Source organism: Talpa occidentalis, unplaced genomic scaffold (genome assembly GCF_014898055.3).
Source record: "Talpa occidentalis isolate TD23 unplaced genomic scaffold, MPIMG_talOcc4v2.1 talOcc4.7, whole genome shotgun sequence".
Taxonomy (NCBI): Eukaryota; Metazoa; Chordata; class Mammalia; order Eulipotyphla; family Talpidae; genus Talpa; species Talpa occidentalis.
The window spans coordinates 68,249,606-68,267,207 of NW_023605083.1; the positions used below are offsets into that span (position 1 = coordinate 68,249,606).

At 41.6% G+C, this 17,602-nt stretch overlaps 1 long non-coding RNA gene across 2 annotated transcripts; it reads right to left on the bottom strand.

The window, feature by feature from the left end:
- Positions 1-239: 239 nt before the first annotated feature.
- On the bottom strand, positions 240-16,912 carry LOC119232449 (uncharacterized). Of its 2 annotated transcripts, none has more exons than XR_008549535.1 (3): positions 16,681-16,912; positions 14,342-14,384; positions 240-436 (listed from the first exon to the last, which is right to left on the bottom strand). It is a non-coding gene; the product is annotated as an uncharacterized LOC119232449 (long non-coding RNA). The 2 variants fall into 2 exon arrangements; XR_005122091.2 differs by lacking the exon at positions 16,681-16,912 and adding an exon at positions 16,580-16,607.
- Positions 16,913-17,602: the final 690 nt, after the last annotated feature.

The following is a 17,602-nucleotide window of genomic DNA, read 5'->3' on the forward strand; positions in this document are numbered from 1 at the left end:
TTATTTGTTTAGTATCAGAAAGTTGCACTGATTCAATTACCTACAATCTTTTATATGTAGAATATACATCTATATGTAGAATAGACACAATAATTATATCATGATTGTAATGTTCCCATGGGTAAATTGCTTTATTCCATGGGTAAGTTGCTTTATTTCAACCCATATTCTGCTTTTGATTGTGTAACCAAAGAATCATTGAATTCACAAGAGTAATTCCAAGTTTTCAGCTTATTCTCCAAGAATTAAAATTTATTTTTCTTAGATCATATATTTGCTTTGCTACTCTTAGATTTCTCCTTCATATGTTCCAACCAGTTCAGAAACACTTCCTGTGATATGTAACAAAGTGGTACAGAGCCTAATATAATCATTTCCAAACCACACTTCATCAAATCCTCATGTGTCATTGAGGTCTTGCAGGGTTTCAAGGCACCTAGGAACAAGACAGAGGAAAAGACCAAACTGACTAGAGCAGCCTCCAACCCCGTTTATGCTCCCACATAAGATTTTGGTTCACAATATGTCCCAAACTAACAAAAAAAACAACAATAAAAATGCTGAAAACCACTTAATGGATTTGAGGCTTAGTTCTCTACTAGAAATCTGTTCTTGAACAAATAACTATAGACCCTGTGCCTCCTTTCCCAGCAGTCAAAGGAAGATAACAATAATCCCTACATCAGAGAGTTGGTATTAAGGCCCCAGTGCTGAAATACCTTGGAGAAACCATACTTTATAAGTTGTAAGACACTGACAAAGCTAAGAATATGTTAGCATTATTAAATCTGTTCTAAAATGACTGCTTTTCCTTCCGTCTACCCTTATATCACTACTGCCAAAATCAAGACCATCAGGACTTGTTCTGAACTCTGTGAAGGAGCCATGCCCATCCTCTGGCCACACTGTTTGCCCAGCAACCACACCCACCCTGAACTTTAGTCAAATACACAAGAATGTAGAGTAGGGGAATGGCCTAGGACCAGGGGCAGGTTTTAGTTCTATGATTTATGTATTCTATAACCTTAAGAAAGCTTAATCCAGCAGTTTTCTCATGTGTGAAAGTATGAATTCCCCTGCATAAAATTACTATGAGGACTATATGACAGAATGAATGCAATGAGCTTGGTACCAAGCTGTAAGTTAATAAATTGTCTTTTAATTTGTATTTGTTATTTTCTTTTGGATAAGTTGCATGACAATAAAAAAAAAACAGACAGTTTTACTAAAATGCAGAGACACTAACAATATGGAAAATAATAAGGGTTGGATTCCATCTTTCAATAGCTTCGGGGAAAAGAGGATTAACGGGTTTTTTTTCATGGCTGAATATTTTATGCCTTAATATCACTAATATCAGAGGAAGAGGTTTTATGCCTTTCCCAAACCTACTCAACATTCAAACACATAGCTACTCGAAGACTCCACAGCTGCTCAATGACGCAAGAGTTAAAAGGTCCTTTAGAACTTTCTTTGACGAAAGCCTTATCTTTATCCGCTCTAACCAACATGATGTAGCCACTAGTCAGATGTGGCTGTTGAAAAGTGTCCTGTGTGACTAAGATATTGAGCTTAAATTATTCAAATAATTTAATTTCTAACTTATATTAAATTTAAATAGCCACATGTGACCAGTGGACACCACACTGGACAACACAGATGTACAGAGCAGAATTTCAGGAGACATACTTTGGAACACGTTGGGGTAGTACCAACAGCTGGACAAACAGTCAGATGCTAGCAGGGCCAAAGGAAGCAGGGGTAGCAGAGATCTTTGCTTTACTCAGGGAAGGAAAAGTCAAGAATGACACCTGTTAGTTTACTGAGAAACTACTGAAGCTAAAGCTTCAGAGTCATTCGTTTGCATGGGCCCATCTTAGGTCCTGGGAATTTTTCACATGGTCATATATTTTATTGTAAAATTTCAGGAGTAAAGTATCTTAACCCTATTAATTAAAATTGCTCTTTCTACTGTTACTTCATTAGGCAATGTTTTCTCTCATGTTGGTGCGTGATAGTGCACAGCCAAGAATATTTCTGGAGTGTACATAACAAGCTGATTCAGTATTTGGGTCTAAATGAAAAATATTTTCACAGTTCAGAGTCACTGTGCACAGGTAAGTTAGTTCTAGTCTTTCCAGTATATCAACGGCTTTTAGTAATATTTCTAATGTTATAACATAAAAAATGTAATAAAATCTAAAATGTGTTAAAATTATACAATTCATACATAAAGCAAACTTTCTATAGATTTCCACAAATTTGACCACAATTTTTAAACATTTATATATTTCAATGATCAATGAAGTCCATTAGAAATTCCTAAGTTATCTTTAATGAAGAAAATATGTTTTAGTCAAATCAGCAGAGAAAAGATAAAATTACCTCTTATTCTCACTTCAGAGATTATTACAGAAGCATTTTCATAGGAAGGCATGATCATATGAAGCCAAAAGAAAAATGAAATCTAAGGTAAAAATTCTTTCATATCAAAAAGTTAAGTATTTTCTAGGGGAAAAAAAAAAAGTGTTTTCTACATTTGGAGGCTTTAAAACTGAGTTTGAGTTCTTTCTTTTCTGACTAAATATTTTAATCCTTTATTTTGTTTTTAATTTTGTACTCTTGATTTAATGCATGTCTCCAAAATTCTATCATAATTAGTATCTACAAATCTAGATTAGTCTGCAGATAAGATATCATTTAAAAATAAATTTTGGGGCCTCCCTTGTGGCGCAGCAGTTGAGCGCTGGGTTGCGAAGCTGCCTGTGGCCTCTGGGGCGCTGGTTTGATCCCCGGCTGCTCCCCCACCACCGGAGGAGGGTCCCACATGGCGCACAGGCCTCTCCTGCTGCCCGCTGCTCCCCTCAGCAGTGTACTTTGGTCCTTCTGCCTGCTCTGCTCCCCTCTCTGGCTCTGGTGAATTCTCTCACCCTCCCGCGCTCCTGACTGTACCCAGTGCATGTGTAAACAAACAAACAAATAAAAAATAAATAAATAATAAATAACACATGCCTCTTTAAAAAATAAATAAATAAATATAAATTTTGTATGTTAGGCATCAACTGGTACATACATGTATTATCACATTAAATCTACCTACTAGGCCTATGGCCACAGACTTATTATGTCAACTTTCAAGATGAGAAAGTAAATCATAGATTTTGCCCAACTACTAACCAGTAAATAGAAGAACTGACACTCAAGCCTGAGGAGACTTCTACTTCTGGCTTCGAAACAGAGATACCAGCAAACCACTGCATCTACTGAAACTGCTGAGGGGGAGACAGAAATTACAAAGGCAACATATTTTGTTCAAGTGATCATGAAGTTGTGTAAGGTAAAGGAAGTAGAAGAATTACATTCCCAAGAGAACAGAGGCTTCCCTAGGCCACTAGAACCTCTAATTTCTTCCCTAGGGGGGCATTTCTTGAGTCCAGGCACAGGCTGGAGAGAATGCTTGCAGGATGCAGAAAAACTTCAAAGGAAAAAAAACAACAACAACAACAAAAAAAAACAGTGAGTTTCTGACAGCCATGGGGCTAAAAAGAGAGATTAGAATCAGGAGGGGGACCTTAACAGCTAGACTGACTTTCCCCACAGGATCTGCTGACTGCTGCAGAGGGAAGGGGCAGTGGGTACGGCCAGAAAGTGAGATCCCATTCAGTCTTGCAGTGCTTACATGACAGTAGTGTATATGGTGGTTTAATGTTCATTATTCATTCCTATTGTTGTATCATAATCCACTATGCAACCATAAACAAATTACTTTTCCCCCTACTTTCCAAGAACATTTTGGTGGATGCCGATTTTTGGTTATCACAAACGACAGTGTCACTGTCAACTTTCAACTTGCATTTCTTCTGGTAAGTGTGTAGACATACTTCTTTTAGGGATATAACCAGGTATAGAATTGTGGGCCATACAGATATACAGTCATTCCACCAAACAGCAGGAGGGACAAAGCATTAATATTGAACTTCGCTGTAGATTATCACTCACAGTGAGGCATAGCTAAGTTACAGCTATAAAGTTAACCCACACGGAGTGTGGGGGGCTTCGTGGAGAAAAGAAAATAGAAAAGAAAGAAGATGTAGAGGCCAGAAAAATACAGGCGGGGAAAGAGAAAGCTATCTATGAAGCTAGAGATCACATTAATTGTAGAAACAGAGAATAAGTGAAGAAATGGAGGTTTTGGAATACATCAATTCATACTGTGTGTGCTTTTTCCCCCCCAATCAGAGCAGAAAAACATATTTTTGGAATGATACCTTTGTCTACTTTGTGTGTATTTTTTTTTAAATTAGTTGGTGCCTTTGATGTATTGAATATGTTCTTTCAAGTGTGTTGACAGTCAAAGAGAATGTGCCTCTGAAATAATTCTTTATTTCAAGTATTAGAAGCAAACAAGATGTCAGAGTCTCTCCAAGACAGGAGAGAACAAGAAAAGCAGAGAGAGAAAAATATATACACGGGAAAGGCAAAAAGTTTTATAGAATTACTGATAGTAATCAGGAGCAGGGTATGCGTTCCCTTGCCTGATGCTGTAAACTGAAACTCCAACTTTGGGACTTCAACTTTGGCTTACTTTATGATGCATATATCAAAATAAGTTACTTTCAGGGCTGCCCTGGTGGCGCAGGCGGTTGAGCTCCTCACTGTGAAGCTGTCCACAGTGACAGCACAGGTTCTATCTGCAGCACAGGTTCGTTCCCAGCTGGCCGGAGAGAATCCCTCATGCCACGGCAGACCACTCCTGTCTCGCCCACTGCTCCCCTCAGCAGTGTGTTTTGTCACTCTGCCTGTTCTGTTCCCCACTCTGTCTCTGGTGAATCCTCTCACCCTCCCGCACATCTGCCCTGAGCCTGGTTCTTGTATAAATAAATAAAATCTTTTTTTAAAAAATAAGTTACTTTTTATTTTTTTCCAAATTTGGGTTCATACTATCTAGTGATATGTTGCTTCTGTACAGTTCTAGAATGTTAGATACTAGAGAAGATTGTAAAGATTATTCATTCTAAATATTCACTTTATATATGAGGAAGACTGAGCCCCACAAAAGGAACAGAACTCGCTGAGAGAGGCCAAACACGGTTTCTAGTTGCCTCTCCATCCTCACATTCCTCCGTAGCTCCAGCTGCTCTGCTATTTGGGACAGTGTATCTTCCCAACAGGATAGATACATAAGAGATAGCTGTTGATTAATTAATTTTCTATTGCATTGAAATTCACCTTGTCTTCTCCTGGTCCTAAGGAGGATGAACTCTTAAACAGTGGAGTAGAATCCAATGTTCTTCCTTTACTTACTAGGAGGAATTACCAAGAAACATAGCCAAATAAAACTATAAAATCAAAATAGAATTATATTCAACAAAGTTATAGATTTGAAATATCATGTAAACTTCATGTTAGAGACAAGAAAGTAAGTCCCAGAGAGTTCAAATATGTTAGCTAAATTTGCAGATGATGGGAGACACAGCCTAAGTTATAATTCAAATCATTTTACTCCCAAGAAACTTGGTATAAAATTGAGTCTCTTTTTCAAGTGATGGACTGTCCTGGTGCACCTGAGAAAATACAGGTCTTGACTTCTACCCTCAAAAAGCTTAGTAGTGTTGATCTAAGTACCCTAGATAAGACTACATTTGGTGGAAATCCTATGGGATGGTGGTAAGCTATAAATATCACTCAAGAGAGTGCAGTGAGAACATTAAACCGTGTGTGTGTGTGTGTGTGTGTGTGTGTGTGTGAGATGGAGAGGCAGTTCTTTGTACCAGACATGCAATAAACAGAGGATGCAGTGTTAATTTACACAGGCAATAATTATGATCTGATGGGAAAACAAAGAACATCAGCAACACTTTTGGAGAAAGAAGCAGAGACTAGAAGAAGAAATCAAGGAAGGGAATGATAAAGGCAATCTAATGAAGCAAGTAGTGGGTAATAAGGGGTTTGCTGGAGGAAGAGAAAGGATGATGGAAGGCAAAAATCAGATGATTTTAGAAGGAAAAACTCAAGCATTTTAAGAGGCGTTGTAGATTGATGAAGAAAAGAAAGCTCTTTTCTCCCTGCTCACTGATTCCATGTTGCTATGCTGTGTGCACACACAGATAAAGTGGTCTCTTTTCACTCCCCTCTCTATGGGTTTCATTTCCAGTCACACTCTCAGCGGGTTAATTCGCTTCTCTCTGAGATCAGAGATTAGATACAGCCTGGATTTATTGCTGGAAGAAATAAAAAGAACTATTCCTATCAAGGATTCAAATGATTAAATATCCCAACGCAGAAATACTTTTAACTTCCCAAATAGCAGAATTTCACTTTCCTTTAGATAGCAAGGCTAGTGCTACCCCAGAATCCTGAGTTATGGGGAGCAAGGACAGAAAGCAGAGGGGTGAGGGTAGCAAAGGGATAAAGACCAGGAAAGAGACAGAGGGATGAACTTTAAAATGGAGTAGGAAGAGGCTGTAAGGGGGAAAGAAGGTACATAAGGAAAAAGAAAAAAGAAAAAGGAGACATGAGCAGCATCAGGAACATTGTCCCTGGTAGCTATGCACTGAAATTGGGTGGATTAAACCAAATCAAACACACAAAAGCGAAGATTAGAAAATGGTGTTAAATATCTTTCCTGATCCACTCCCTCAATAATTTACCCTTAATTTTCATTTCCATACTTAAGATTTCACCATTCCTTATGTTGCAGAATCCTAGCACTAGAGACCGTGAACAGCCTTTTCAAAAGGACATTTGTTATAGATATTGCATGATGAAACCCAGTAGCTCCATTCACATTCTGTTAGGGTGAGATTCTCACTCAGCTTTTGTCTGACCATTGCATTTTGCACATAATCAGAAATTCAATCCTGTCTTGGAAACATTAGATGATGCAACAACATTTGACTTTCTTGGCCACATATACTGGGGACCTTTAGTTGAAGTCAGGTTCAATCACTCCCTTTGTGGCAGAGTGACACCTGTCCTCTCCACTGGCTGCTTTGTCCTTGGCAGGCATTTTAGTAGGCTCTTCAGGATGTGGTCCCATCCACCTACCACCCATCGCCCACCTCCCCACACAAACCCACATGTGCACTCTGAGTGTTAGGAAACAGAAATTGAGGCAAGTGAAAGGACTGCCTAGGGTCACACAGCCAGTTCAGAGATCAAAGCAGAGAGTTGGGAATTCCTTCCACCAGCTCAGTGGTGGCCCCAGTAGGGCCTCCTGGTGGCGCAGTGCTCCATCACAGCTCAGCTTATCCTGCCATCCACAAACTCATCTTGAATTTCCACCCATCTTGGATCACAGACCTTATTTTTGCAATTTCAAAAGCATCTCATAGTAGGGGCCTCACAGTTGGCCTGTGCCATCCCTCATGTTTCACAGATGAGGAAACTGAAGTTGCTAGTGTTTACTCAATTTGCCCAGGTAAGACCACTCAGGAATGAGAGGACAGAGCCCTAGCTTTATATAGTCATATGTATGATGGTTCAAGCTGGGGAATCCTTCAGAAATAGGATCTGACGTTTCTTTCTCTCCATGCTCCTTCCCAGGACTTATTCCAAATTCTGAGAGAGCCCCTGGGTGCTTCCCTAGTCTGGTTTTGAAAGGAGTACCTGTGTCTTTGCCGCCATATTGCTTTGTACTCAATCCCTCATGGGTCTCTGTCCTAGTACCTCCAGCTGTCTAGTGCCTACCCCTCTTCTCAACATCTTTCTATTCCATTGTTTTTCATTTTACCATGATTTCCTCCCAAGTTTTCTAATTTAACTGATGTTGACTTTGATACAGTATTGTTTTCCTTGACCCTACACTGTAGCACTTCCCATCTGTTCCAGAAATCTAAATGATTCTCTTTCTCTCACCCTTCCCCCAGCTTTCACTTGTTTCAGGTCCCTTTATTCTCCAAAGGAGAGTATGGAGAAGGTTCCACATGGGAAGAGCAGTAGGAAAGCACGTTTTTTTCAGTTGTGTTCCCTAGCACCCACTTGTGGTATGCAGGAGCAGCTGCCCTCCAAAAGAGGCCATACTCCTCACAGTTCCCCCAGTCTTGAGAATAGATATATCTGCTTCTCTCTCATATTTCACACTGCTACTTAGATGGCTTCCCCTTTGAATTTTGTGTTTCACAATGAGCTATGAATGAGATTCAAGAATCTGGAATGTAGCTTATTTTCTATCTTAAGAGTTTGAAAGAAATTTATTGTAATGTTTGAGTGATAGCATCTTCTTATCCTTGCAAATCATATGGCCTGAATAAAATGATGGCAGATTAGGTTAGAGAGATAAAGAGTTAGATCATGACAAAAATAATTGTGAAATGTTTTACAAACCAAAATCAGTGAATTTTATTTCTACTCTTTCCCCTTTTAGAAATTAACAGTTTTAACTGCATGTAAAAGAAAAAGGAGCACTGAGAGGATATAGAAAGAATAGAGGGCCTCCCTAGTGGCGCAGCGGTTGAGCGCTGGGTTGCGAAGCTGCCCGCAGCCTCAGCAGCGCCGGTTCGATCCCCGGCCACCGGGCGAGTGTCCCACATGGCGAGCAGACCTCTCCTGCTGCCTGCTGCTCCCCTCAGCAGTGTACTTCGTCACTTCGTCAATCTGCCTGCTCTGCTCTCCCCTCTGGCTCTGGTGAATTCTCTCACCCTCCCACACTTCTGACTGTACCCAGTGCTTGTATAAATAAATAAATAAATATTAAAAAAAAATAGAATAGACTACATAAAAGAAAAAAAAAGAGTAAAAAATATAGTAACCACTTGGGATTTTGCTAGTTAGATCTTGAAATGCTTATATGATTATTGCCTGTCTTTTCTATAGTCTCATGTTTGGACACTCAATATTTAGCACTAATCAGATCTTTCTCAAGCCTAAGATGTCATCATAATTATATCTGAAGAGCAATTCAGAGTTTAGGAAAGATTTTCACACACCCTACTTTACTCATGATCATAATCCTAATGATAAGGTTCAAGGGAAACTGGAAGGGTCTACATTATATTTTACCCTTCATTCAAAGTTTTAATATCCCCTGTATTTGCATGTGGGAAATCAGAGGTTCAGAGAAGTTAACTGATTTGTTAGGATCAAACACCCAATAATTGGTGGCATGTTAATGCAAATCCTCGTCTACCTGTCCAAAATTCATTTTTTTGGTCCTTGAGATTACACTTCCTGCCTTTCAGAAATGGGTGGAAGAGAGAAGGTGACCTCATGTTACATGATTTTATATTTTTCCACTTTTCAATCAGCTTTTTAAATCTCTTCCATAAACAATTCATCAAACGAGGATAAGACTCTGACAAGAAATGAACAAGTGAATAATGATATTTTTACTGCGATTACTCATTCTAGTGATGGGCTGGTTCTTCTCCGTGGCCTCCTCAAGTTGGAAAATTTCCTGTGGACTTTGGAAGGAATATGTTGAAAGTTACAGAGAAAAAATCCACTTATCAAATCACCCTCACCCAATCAGGACACCTGCTGGATTGCAGTCAAATTGCCAGTTAGTAATTAAAAGCTAATTTCCATAAAGCAATTTGCCATCCTTTACTGGTTCCTGAATTACCCTCAGATGAGCTACTCCTTGGAGGGAGTTTGGCTGGATTTAACTGATTCAAAGACACCCACAGTAGATAACTTAGTGCCCAGAAAGGGGATGCAGGTGCAAGACTCAAAGCATATTGCTGGTTATGGAGGGAAGGTGAGTCTTCTATATCTTACTGAACTAAACAAAGCTCAAGAAGTAGTAGAAAAGCTTCACAAGTGTGCGTGGTACTTTTTAAATCACAGATATCCCAGTGCTACAAAGAGAAGGGGGAAACTGGCCCCATTCTTCAACTCTGCCCACACTGCCAAAGCTACAGACACCTTAAGTTCAATTGGTTTGGTGCCTTTCAAGTTATCTGGGGTATTTTTTTTAAACAAAAGCTCATAGAGAATCCAGTAATATAAGATAGGTATGACTGGAGCTTCTTTAGCTAAGTAGACTAACTGTTCTTTCTCTTTCTTCTTTTTGAGGCCAATTTGTGATTATCAAAAATTTAAATGGGTATATTCTTTAATACAACAGTTGTACTTGTAGCATTCTAGGTCTTCAGAAAAGCTCACACCTGCACAAAATACTATGCATATATGCTGGTCTTTGCAGTGCTGTAATATTAGAAGCTAGAATGGCTTTTTGTAGGGTAAGTGAAAAAAGTATCAGGCTTTTCTGCCCTCCCGCCATTAGGATTGATGATAGATCCCTGCGGTCCTGAATGCATGCCTGATGGCGGGCACCTGGAGTGGGTGTGGGCATGCGTAAGTGGGTACACCTGGGCTGAGAGACTAAGCTTATAGGGGCGGTGTCACGAGGACACCAGCAGAACCATGAAAGCAGCAGATAACAAGGCCACCAGAGAAAGCTAGAGAGCCTAGGTAGAGTGAAGACTTGCTGGGGGCTGGGAGGCTGGCAGGACCCCTGCCTGCCCTGTACCTGGTAAATCTCCATAAAAGCCTGAGAAACCCACTGAGGGCTCCAGGACTCTCCTTTACCCTGTCTGCTCGGGTCGTAGAAATCCTGCTCTGGCCCTTCCTGCCCCTTACATTTGGCATAAGTGGGCAAGATGATCCATGCAGATGGGTATGGAGCCCTCCGAAGACCTTTGGAGGAACTGAGGAGTAGCAGACTGAGAGCCTGTGACAATGCTGGAGGCATCGTGGTGGTACAAGAGGTGGACAAGGTCCAGGAGCTACAGAACGAGACTTCGCCTGGAGGAGATGCCCGAGAGGACCAGCCAACCACTCCTGAGGCAGCAGAATCATCGGGGAAGAAAAGACCATGATTTAGAGCTCGCCAGTGCTGATACAGGGAAACTGATGGATTTGGACTAATGGACTTGGACTGACAATCTTGCCAGAAGGCTGAGGAAACTTGGCAGGTTAATGTTATGTTTTGGGGGCCCTGTGGTGGATGGTATCATTTGTAAACCCCAGGAGATGGGAATCTAGGGGTGGCCAGTGGGCCTCAGTGGCCAAAAGCAGCCTGTGTTCTGCCCAGCAGCTAGGCAGAGGGAAAAAGCCAATTTAGAAAGGCAAAAGCTGATGCTGAGATTTGGAAGCAGTGAGTGGCTGTTAAGCTGCCTAAGTATGCTAAAGAAGGCCAGCCAGTCTCTTAAAATCACCTGTGGGTGATGGCCTGCTCACAGTTTGAGTGAGGGTAAGTTGTTGAGGACCCCATCCTTGGGGGAGAGGTGGGGAACATAACTTGTGGTGAAGCCCACAGACAAACAGGGGACCCCAGAGAGGCCGCATGTGGAGCTTGTATTCACGGAACCCCAACCCATGTGTGTGTGCAATGGGTTGGCCTGAGTGCAGGGGTCTGCATGTCGCATTGGTGGCTATGAAAACCCAGTGTTGGAGCAACCGCAGGCAGAAACCCTGAGGATTGGGCAATTACCCTCAAAGTACAGAATTGCCGATCCAAGAATAAGTACATCCTGGGGGTGGATGCGGTGTGGCTTGTGGCTGAAACCACAGCTGGAAAAGGCTGGGAAGCCTGATGGTTCCTGGCGTGTGACGGCAGATGTCTGAGTGGTTTCGCTCCCTCGTATGAGCAGTGCCTTCGGCAGCAGAAGTGGTGGATCATCTGTTGGTGCCAATAATCTTGTCTTTTGCCACTAGGTCGGTGCCCTGCCTGGACTTATTTGTGTTCAGTTGTATTCTGCGTACTTTTAAGGCCATGGCTGCAGTGTTCTATTGCCAAGAGAAACATATAACCTGAATATAGACTGTATGGCAGAAAACCCTAAGCGGGTGGATTGTAGGGTAAGTGAAAAAAGGATCAGGATTTTCTGCCCTCCCGCCATTAGGATTGATGATGGATCCCTGCGGTCCTGAATGCATGCCTGATGGCAGGCACCTGGAGTGGGCTGTGGGCATGAGTAAGTGGGTACACCTGGGCTGAGAAACGAAGCTTATAAGGGCGGCATCACCAGGACGCCAGCAGAACCATGAGAGTGGCAGAGAACAAGGCCACCAGAGAAGGCCGGAGAGGCCTTCCTGTACCTGGTAAATCCTGTACCTGGTAAATCTTGCCTGCCCTGTACCTGGTAAATCTCCATAAAAGCCTGAGAAAACCACCAAGGGCTCCAGAACTCTCCTTTACCCTGTCTGCTCGGGTCACAGAGATCCTGTTCCAGCCTTTCCTGCCCCTTACAATTTTCTTTTCTTTTTCTTTTTTTTTTAAAGATTTATTTATTTACGCAAGCACTGGGTACAGTCAGAAGCGCGGGAGGGTGAGAGAATTCAGTAGAGCCAGAGTGGGGAACAGAACAGACTGACTGACGAAGTACACTGCTGAGGGGAGCAGTGGGTGGCAGGAGAGGTCTGCGCGCCACGTGGGACCCTCACTCAGGGGCCGGGGATCAAACCGGCGCTGCAGAGGCTGCGGGCAGCTTCGCAGCCCAGCACTCAACCACTGCACCACCAAGGGAGGTTCTTACAATTTTCAATCAAAAAAAAAAAAAAAAAAAAAAAGTTAATCTAACAAAAGAGGTAAAGGACCTATACAAAGAAAACTATAAAACACTGTTAAAAGAAATAGAAGAAGACACAAAGAAATGGAAAGACATCCCCTGCTCATGGATTGGAAGAATAAACATTATTAAAATGGCCATCCTACCAAAAGCAATATACAGATTCAATGCTATTCCAATCAAAATCTCAATGGCATTCTTCAAAGAAATAGAACAATTATTGATGAAATTCATATGGAATCACCAAAAACCCCGAATAGCCAAAGCTCTACTGAAAAAAAAAGAAGGAAATGGAGGCATCACACTCCCAGACTTCAAACTATACTACAAAGCCATAATCATCAAAACTGCATGGTATTGGAACAAGAACAGACATACAGACCAATGGAATCGAATAGAAAATCCAGAAATAAACCCACAGATTTATGGTCAACTAATCTTTGACAAAGGAGCAAAGACTATGCATTGGAGCAAAGAAAGTTTGTTCAATAAATGGTGCTGGGAAAACTGGGTCGCTACATGCAAAAGAATGAAGCTTGACCACTACCTCACACCATACACAAAAATCAACTCAAAATGGATTAAAGAACTAGACATAAGACCTGAAACCATAAAATACATAGAAGGAAATATAGGCGAAACACTACGGGATTTGCACATCAAAGACATCTTTACAGACACATCACCCAAAGCAGTGATAGTGAAGAGAAAGATAAACAGCTGGGACTACATCAAATTAAAGAGCTTCTGCACAGCAAAAGAGACAATAACAAAAACAAAGAGAAACCCCACCAACTGGGAGAACATTTTTGCACCCAACACTAATGATAAAGGACTGATCACAAAAATCTGCAAAGAGCTGATGAGACTCAGCAACAACAAAGAAAATAATCCAGTCAAAAAATGGGCAGAAGAGCTAAAAAGAAACTTCTCTGAAGAGGAAATGCAAATGGCCAACAGACATATGAAAAAATGTTCAACATCACTTGTCATCAGGGAAATGCAAATCAAAACTACCATGAGATACCATCTCACACCAGTGAGAATGGCACATATTAAAAAAACTAGCAACAACAAATGTTGGCGAGGATGTGGAGAAAAAGGAACTCTTGTGCACTGTTGGTGGGAGTGCAAACTGGTCCAACCACTATGGAGAGCTGTGTGGAGATTTCTGGACCTACTAAACATAGAGCTTCCATATGATCCAGCAATTCCACTCCTAGGTATTTACCCAAAGGACACAGAAACATCAATTCCAAAGAGCACCTGCACTCCTATGTTTATAGCAGCACAGTTTATAATAGCTAAGCTTTGGAAACAACCCAAATGCCCAAAAATAGATGACTGGATCAAGAAGATGTGGTACATATATACCATGGAATATTACTCAGCATTCAAAAAAGATAAACACATGCAATTTGCAGCAACATGGATGGCACTGGAAGGGATCATGCTCAGCGAAATAAGCCAAAAAGAAAAAGAAAAATACCAGATGGTCTCACTCATAGCAGGAATCTAGAAAACTTAAATAAGGGACCAGGAAAATGAATATAAGAAAGTGAAAATCAAAATCAACAAAAAACTATGAACCAGAGACACTTTTTGGGGGGTGGGGGGCGGGAGGGGAAGGATTGGGGTCAGAATGGGGCGTTTGCAATTGTATGGGGGAATATAAAAATAAAATTTAATATTTAAAAAAAAAAAAAAAAAAAGCAATTTTTAAAACACGAGAGCAAAATTCACATGCAATAACATCAAGTTGCTGTTAAATAAAACTTTAATAATATCAATCACTTAATATAAAATAAATCTAAAGCTCTTACACATACATATGTGAGTTCATGCATACATGTGTGTCTTCAGCATCATTTCCTAAGGAGAGGAATATAGATGGAATACATTAAAATGTATTATTTTTTATATTCCTCAATTGTTTAAATAGTTGTTTAAAGTTTTTAACAAATCTATAATTTTATAATTTTCTGTGTATGCCTTTCACAATTTCATGACAAATCATTTCAGAAATAAATTTCTCCGTCAGATAACTTTTTGTCTTATAGAATCTATTGTTACTATTATTACCTCTTCATTTTAATTATACTAATTTTATCATCATTCCCAGATTTTTCTTTTATTTCAAGTTCTCGTATTTGTTTTCTTATTCTCCCTAAGGAGAATGGGTTTCTAATTCTTTTTTATTTGAGCCCATCTTCAGCAAAATATTTACTATCCATGAGAGCTCATGTACATTGGTTATAGAAATGGTTTCAATAGTGGCTTTCAACTGAACTTTTAAGAATCAGATAGTTAACTGATCCTTGATCATGTACTTAATTTGTAATATGGAGTTATACAAATTATTGTGTGCATTCAGGATTATTGTTTGCATTCAGATTCCACATGCACATATGACACAGATCTAGAGTTTTGATTAACCGCAGATTTCCTTTAGCCACTTAAACTTAGAAAAAACTTTTCTGATTCTTACACTAAAAGGTAGGTAGAATTTTCTTCCTGCGCAGTCCCCATTGCTGTATAATGTCTCATCTTTAGCTTCTCATCTCTTTTTAGAACTTCACAGAGTTTGAACCCTCCTTTCTACTATGGAGAGTGAACCCTGATTACTATCCTTAAGAACCTGTGTCCACATACTGAACCCCACCCTAGGAAAATGGTCTTGCTAGTTTACTGCATTGGTTTTAAGTTCCTTTGTATTTGCTACTTATGCACTTCTTTTACCCTCAAATTCTCCATATTGCTTAGAAAGTCTTGTTATGCTCCCTCCCAATATATTTATATAATTGCAACGAAAAAGAGGCTCTATACTAGGTTACTCCACCTTATAGTCGAATTTATCTGTTTCTTTCTGCAATTTGGCATTAGTTTAAAAACTGAAAATATCAGTGAATTTCCCCCAGTTTCCAGAGGTTCTTTCCTGGAAGCCTCCCATTCATAATAAGTAAATAATAACAAGAATAGCAACAATCATTTACCAAATGACATCAGTTTTTCTAGATAACTTGAATGCATATTTTTTTAATTTGATTTTTTTTTAAGATTTATTTATTTATACAAGCACTGGGTACAGTCAGAAGCGCGGGAGGGTGAGAGAACTCACCAGAGCCAGAGCGGGGAGCAGAGCAGGCAGAAGGACCTAAGTACACTGCTGAGGGGAGCAGCGGGCGGCAGGAGAGGTCTGCGCGCCATGTGGGACCCTCCTCCGGGGCCGGGGAGCAGCCGGGGATCGAACCGGCGCCCCAGAGGCTGCAGGCAGCTTTGCAACCCAGCGCTCAACCCCTTCGCCACCAGGGAGGCCCTTTGAATGCATTTTTAAAAACAAGGCATGGGCCTCCCAGGTGGTGCAGCGGGTTGAGTGCTGCTCTGTGAAGCTGTCCGCAGCCTCTGCAGTGAAGGTTCAATTCCCGGTCGGCCAGGGAGAAACCCACATGTCGGGCAGACCTCTCCTGCTGCGTCCGCTTCTCCCCTCAGTGTATTTCCGCCGTCTCCCTGCTCTGCTCCCCACTCTATCTCTGGTGAATTCTCTCACCCTTCCGCATCTCTGGCCTGTACCCCAGTTCTTGTATAAATAAACAAATCTTTAAAGAAATAAAAATAAGGCAAGCCCAAAACAGAGTTTTTTTATACCAATGCCCGCCACATCACCAAGCCTGAGACTTACAGTTTTCACACTCCCAGAAATGGAATCTTAAAACCAACCAATCGGCAATCAGCTAATCAGCACTAGGTAGGTAAATCTGCCCGATACACTTCCATCCCCTGAAGGAAAGCAACTTGCGATAATCAATCCACTTTCACGCCTCGTAAAACTGTGTTCCAGCTTCCTTCTGCCTACAAGTCTTTCCTTTTTGTACAGCTCCTTACGTGCTGCTTCCAACCTGCTAAATTACATGCTGCCTGATTTATATCAATTTTTTGTCAAATGATCTCTTAACCATAATGTAGCTCAGTTATCTTTTAACAGTTCCAGTGTCAACAGAGAGGACCCAGGGAGCCCCTCACCCCCGCTCCTGGAGCCAGGGGAACAAGGGGCCAGAGGGCGCAGGCACCTGCCGCCATGGGAGCCGCGGCTTCCCCGCTGCCTCTGGGCCGGTGGGTCGGTCCCTCCGGGTCGGGAACCCAGCTCCGCCGCTTCTCCCTCGGGGCCTACCGGACTCCAGCGTGTCTCTGGCTGATCCGGGAGCGGAAACAGACGGGCGCCTGGCTGAGGCGGGCTTAAAACCTGGACAGGTCCCCATAGAACTGGCTCCGACTTAAAACCTGGACCAGGTCCCGATAGAACCGGTTGCTACTTAAACGCCTGAGCAGGCCCCGGGAGACCCCGTTCCCACTTAAAAGCTGGACCAGGCCCTGAGAGACCCCGTTCCGACTTCAAAACTGGACCCGGTCCCTACAGAACTGGTTCCGACTTAGACACCGCACCGGGGCTGGTTGTCTAGTTCCGACTGACTTAGCCACCGGAGAGGGCTGGGGTCGGTCTAGTTCCGACAAGTTAAAAATCTGACTGGACTGTAAGCTGGACTGGGCTCGTATGAGGCCTCAGGTGGATGAAACTTTGTTTTAAAGGCTCAGCAAGTAGATTAACTCACTGAAAGATAATCTTGAGCTACAGTGGCCATAGTAGAGAGTTTTTAACCCATTTTACATAAACTTATTTATTAGGTGCTGTGAGGAATATGGGGTATTCAGGCTCTTTTTTGCCCCCTCCCACTGCAGTCTCTATAGCGGCCATCTGCAGCCCAGCTTTCCTCCCACGTTACCTGTAGGTAATCTCCTGTTGATGCAAAAAGCACCTGGGAATGAGAACGGTCATGCACATGTATCTATATGGACACCTGGGCCAAAGAGGCAATTAACTGGGACTAGAGTTTCGGCTCAGTTGCTGCCTCCCTTTCTGCTATTCTGCTTGTGTCCACTCCCCTGATTTAGCATTACAGGTATGTTTGAGATACGGAAAGCTCCAAAATTATCTTTTCATCTGTTTGAATCAACAATGAATTTGCCGGACCTGGGATTGTTGCACAACAGGACCCTAGAGAAAAGAGGTTTTGACCAAGCACTCATTATAAAGG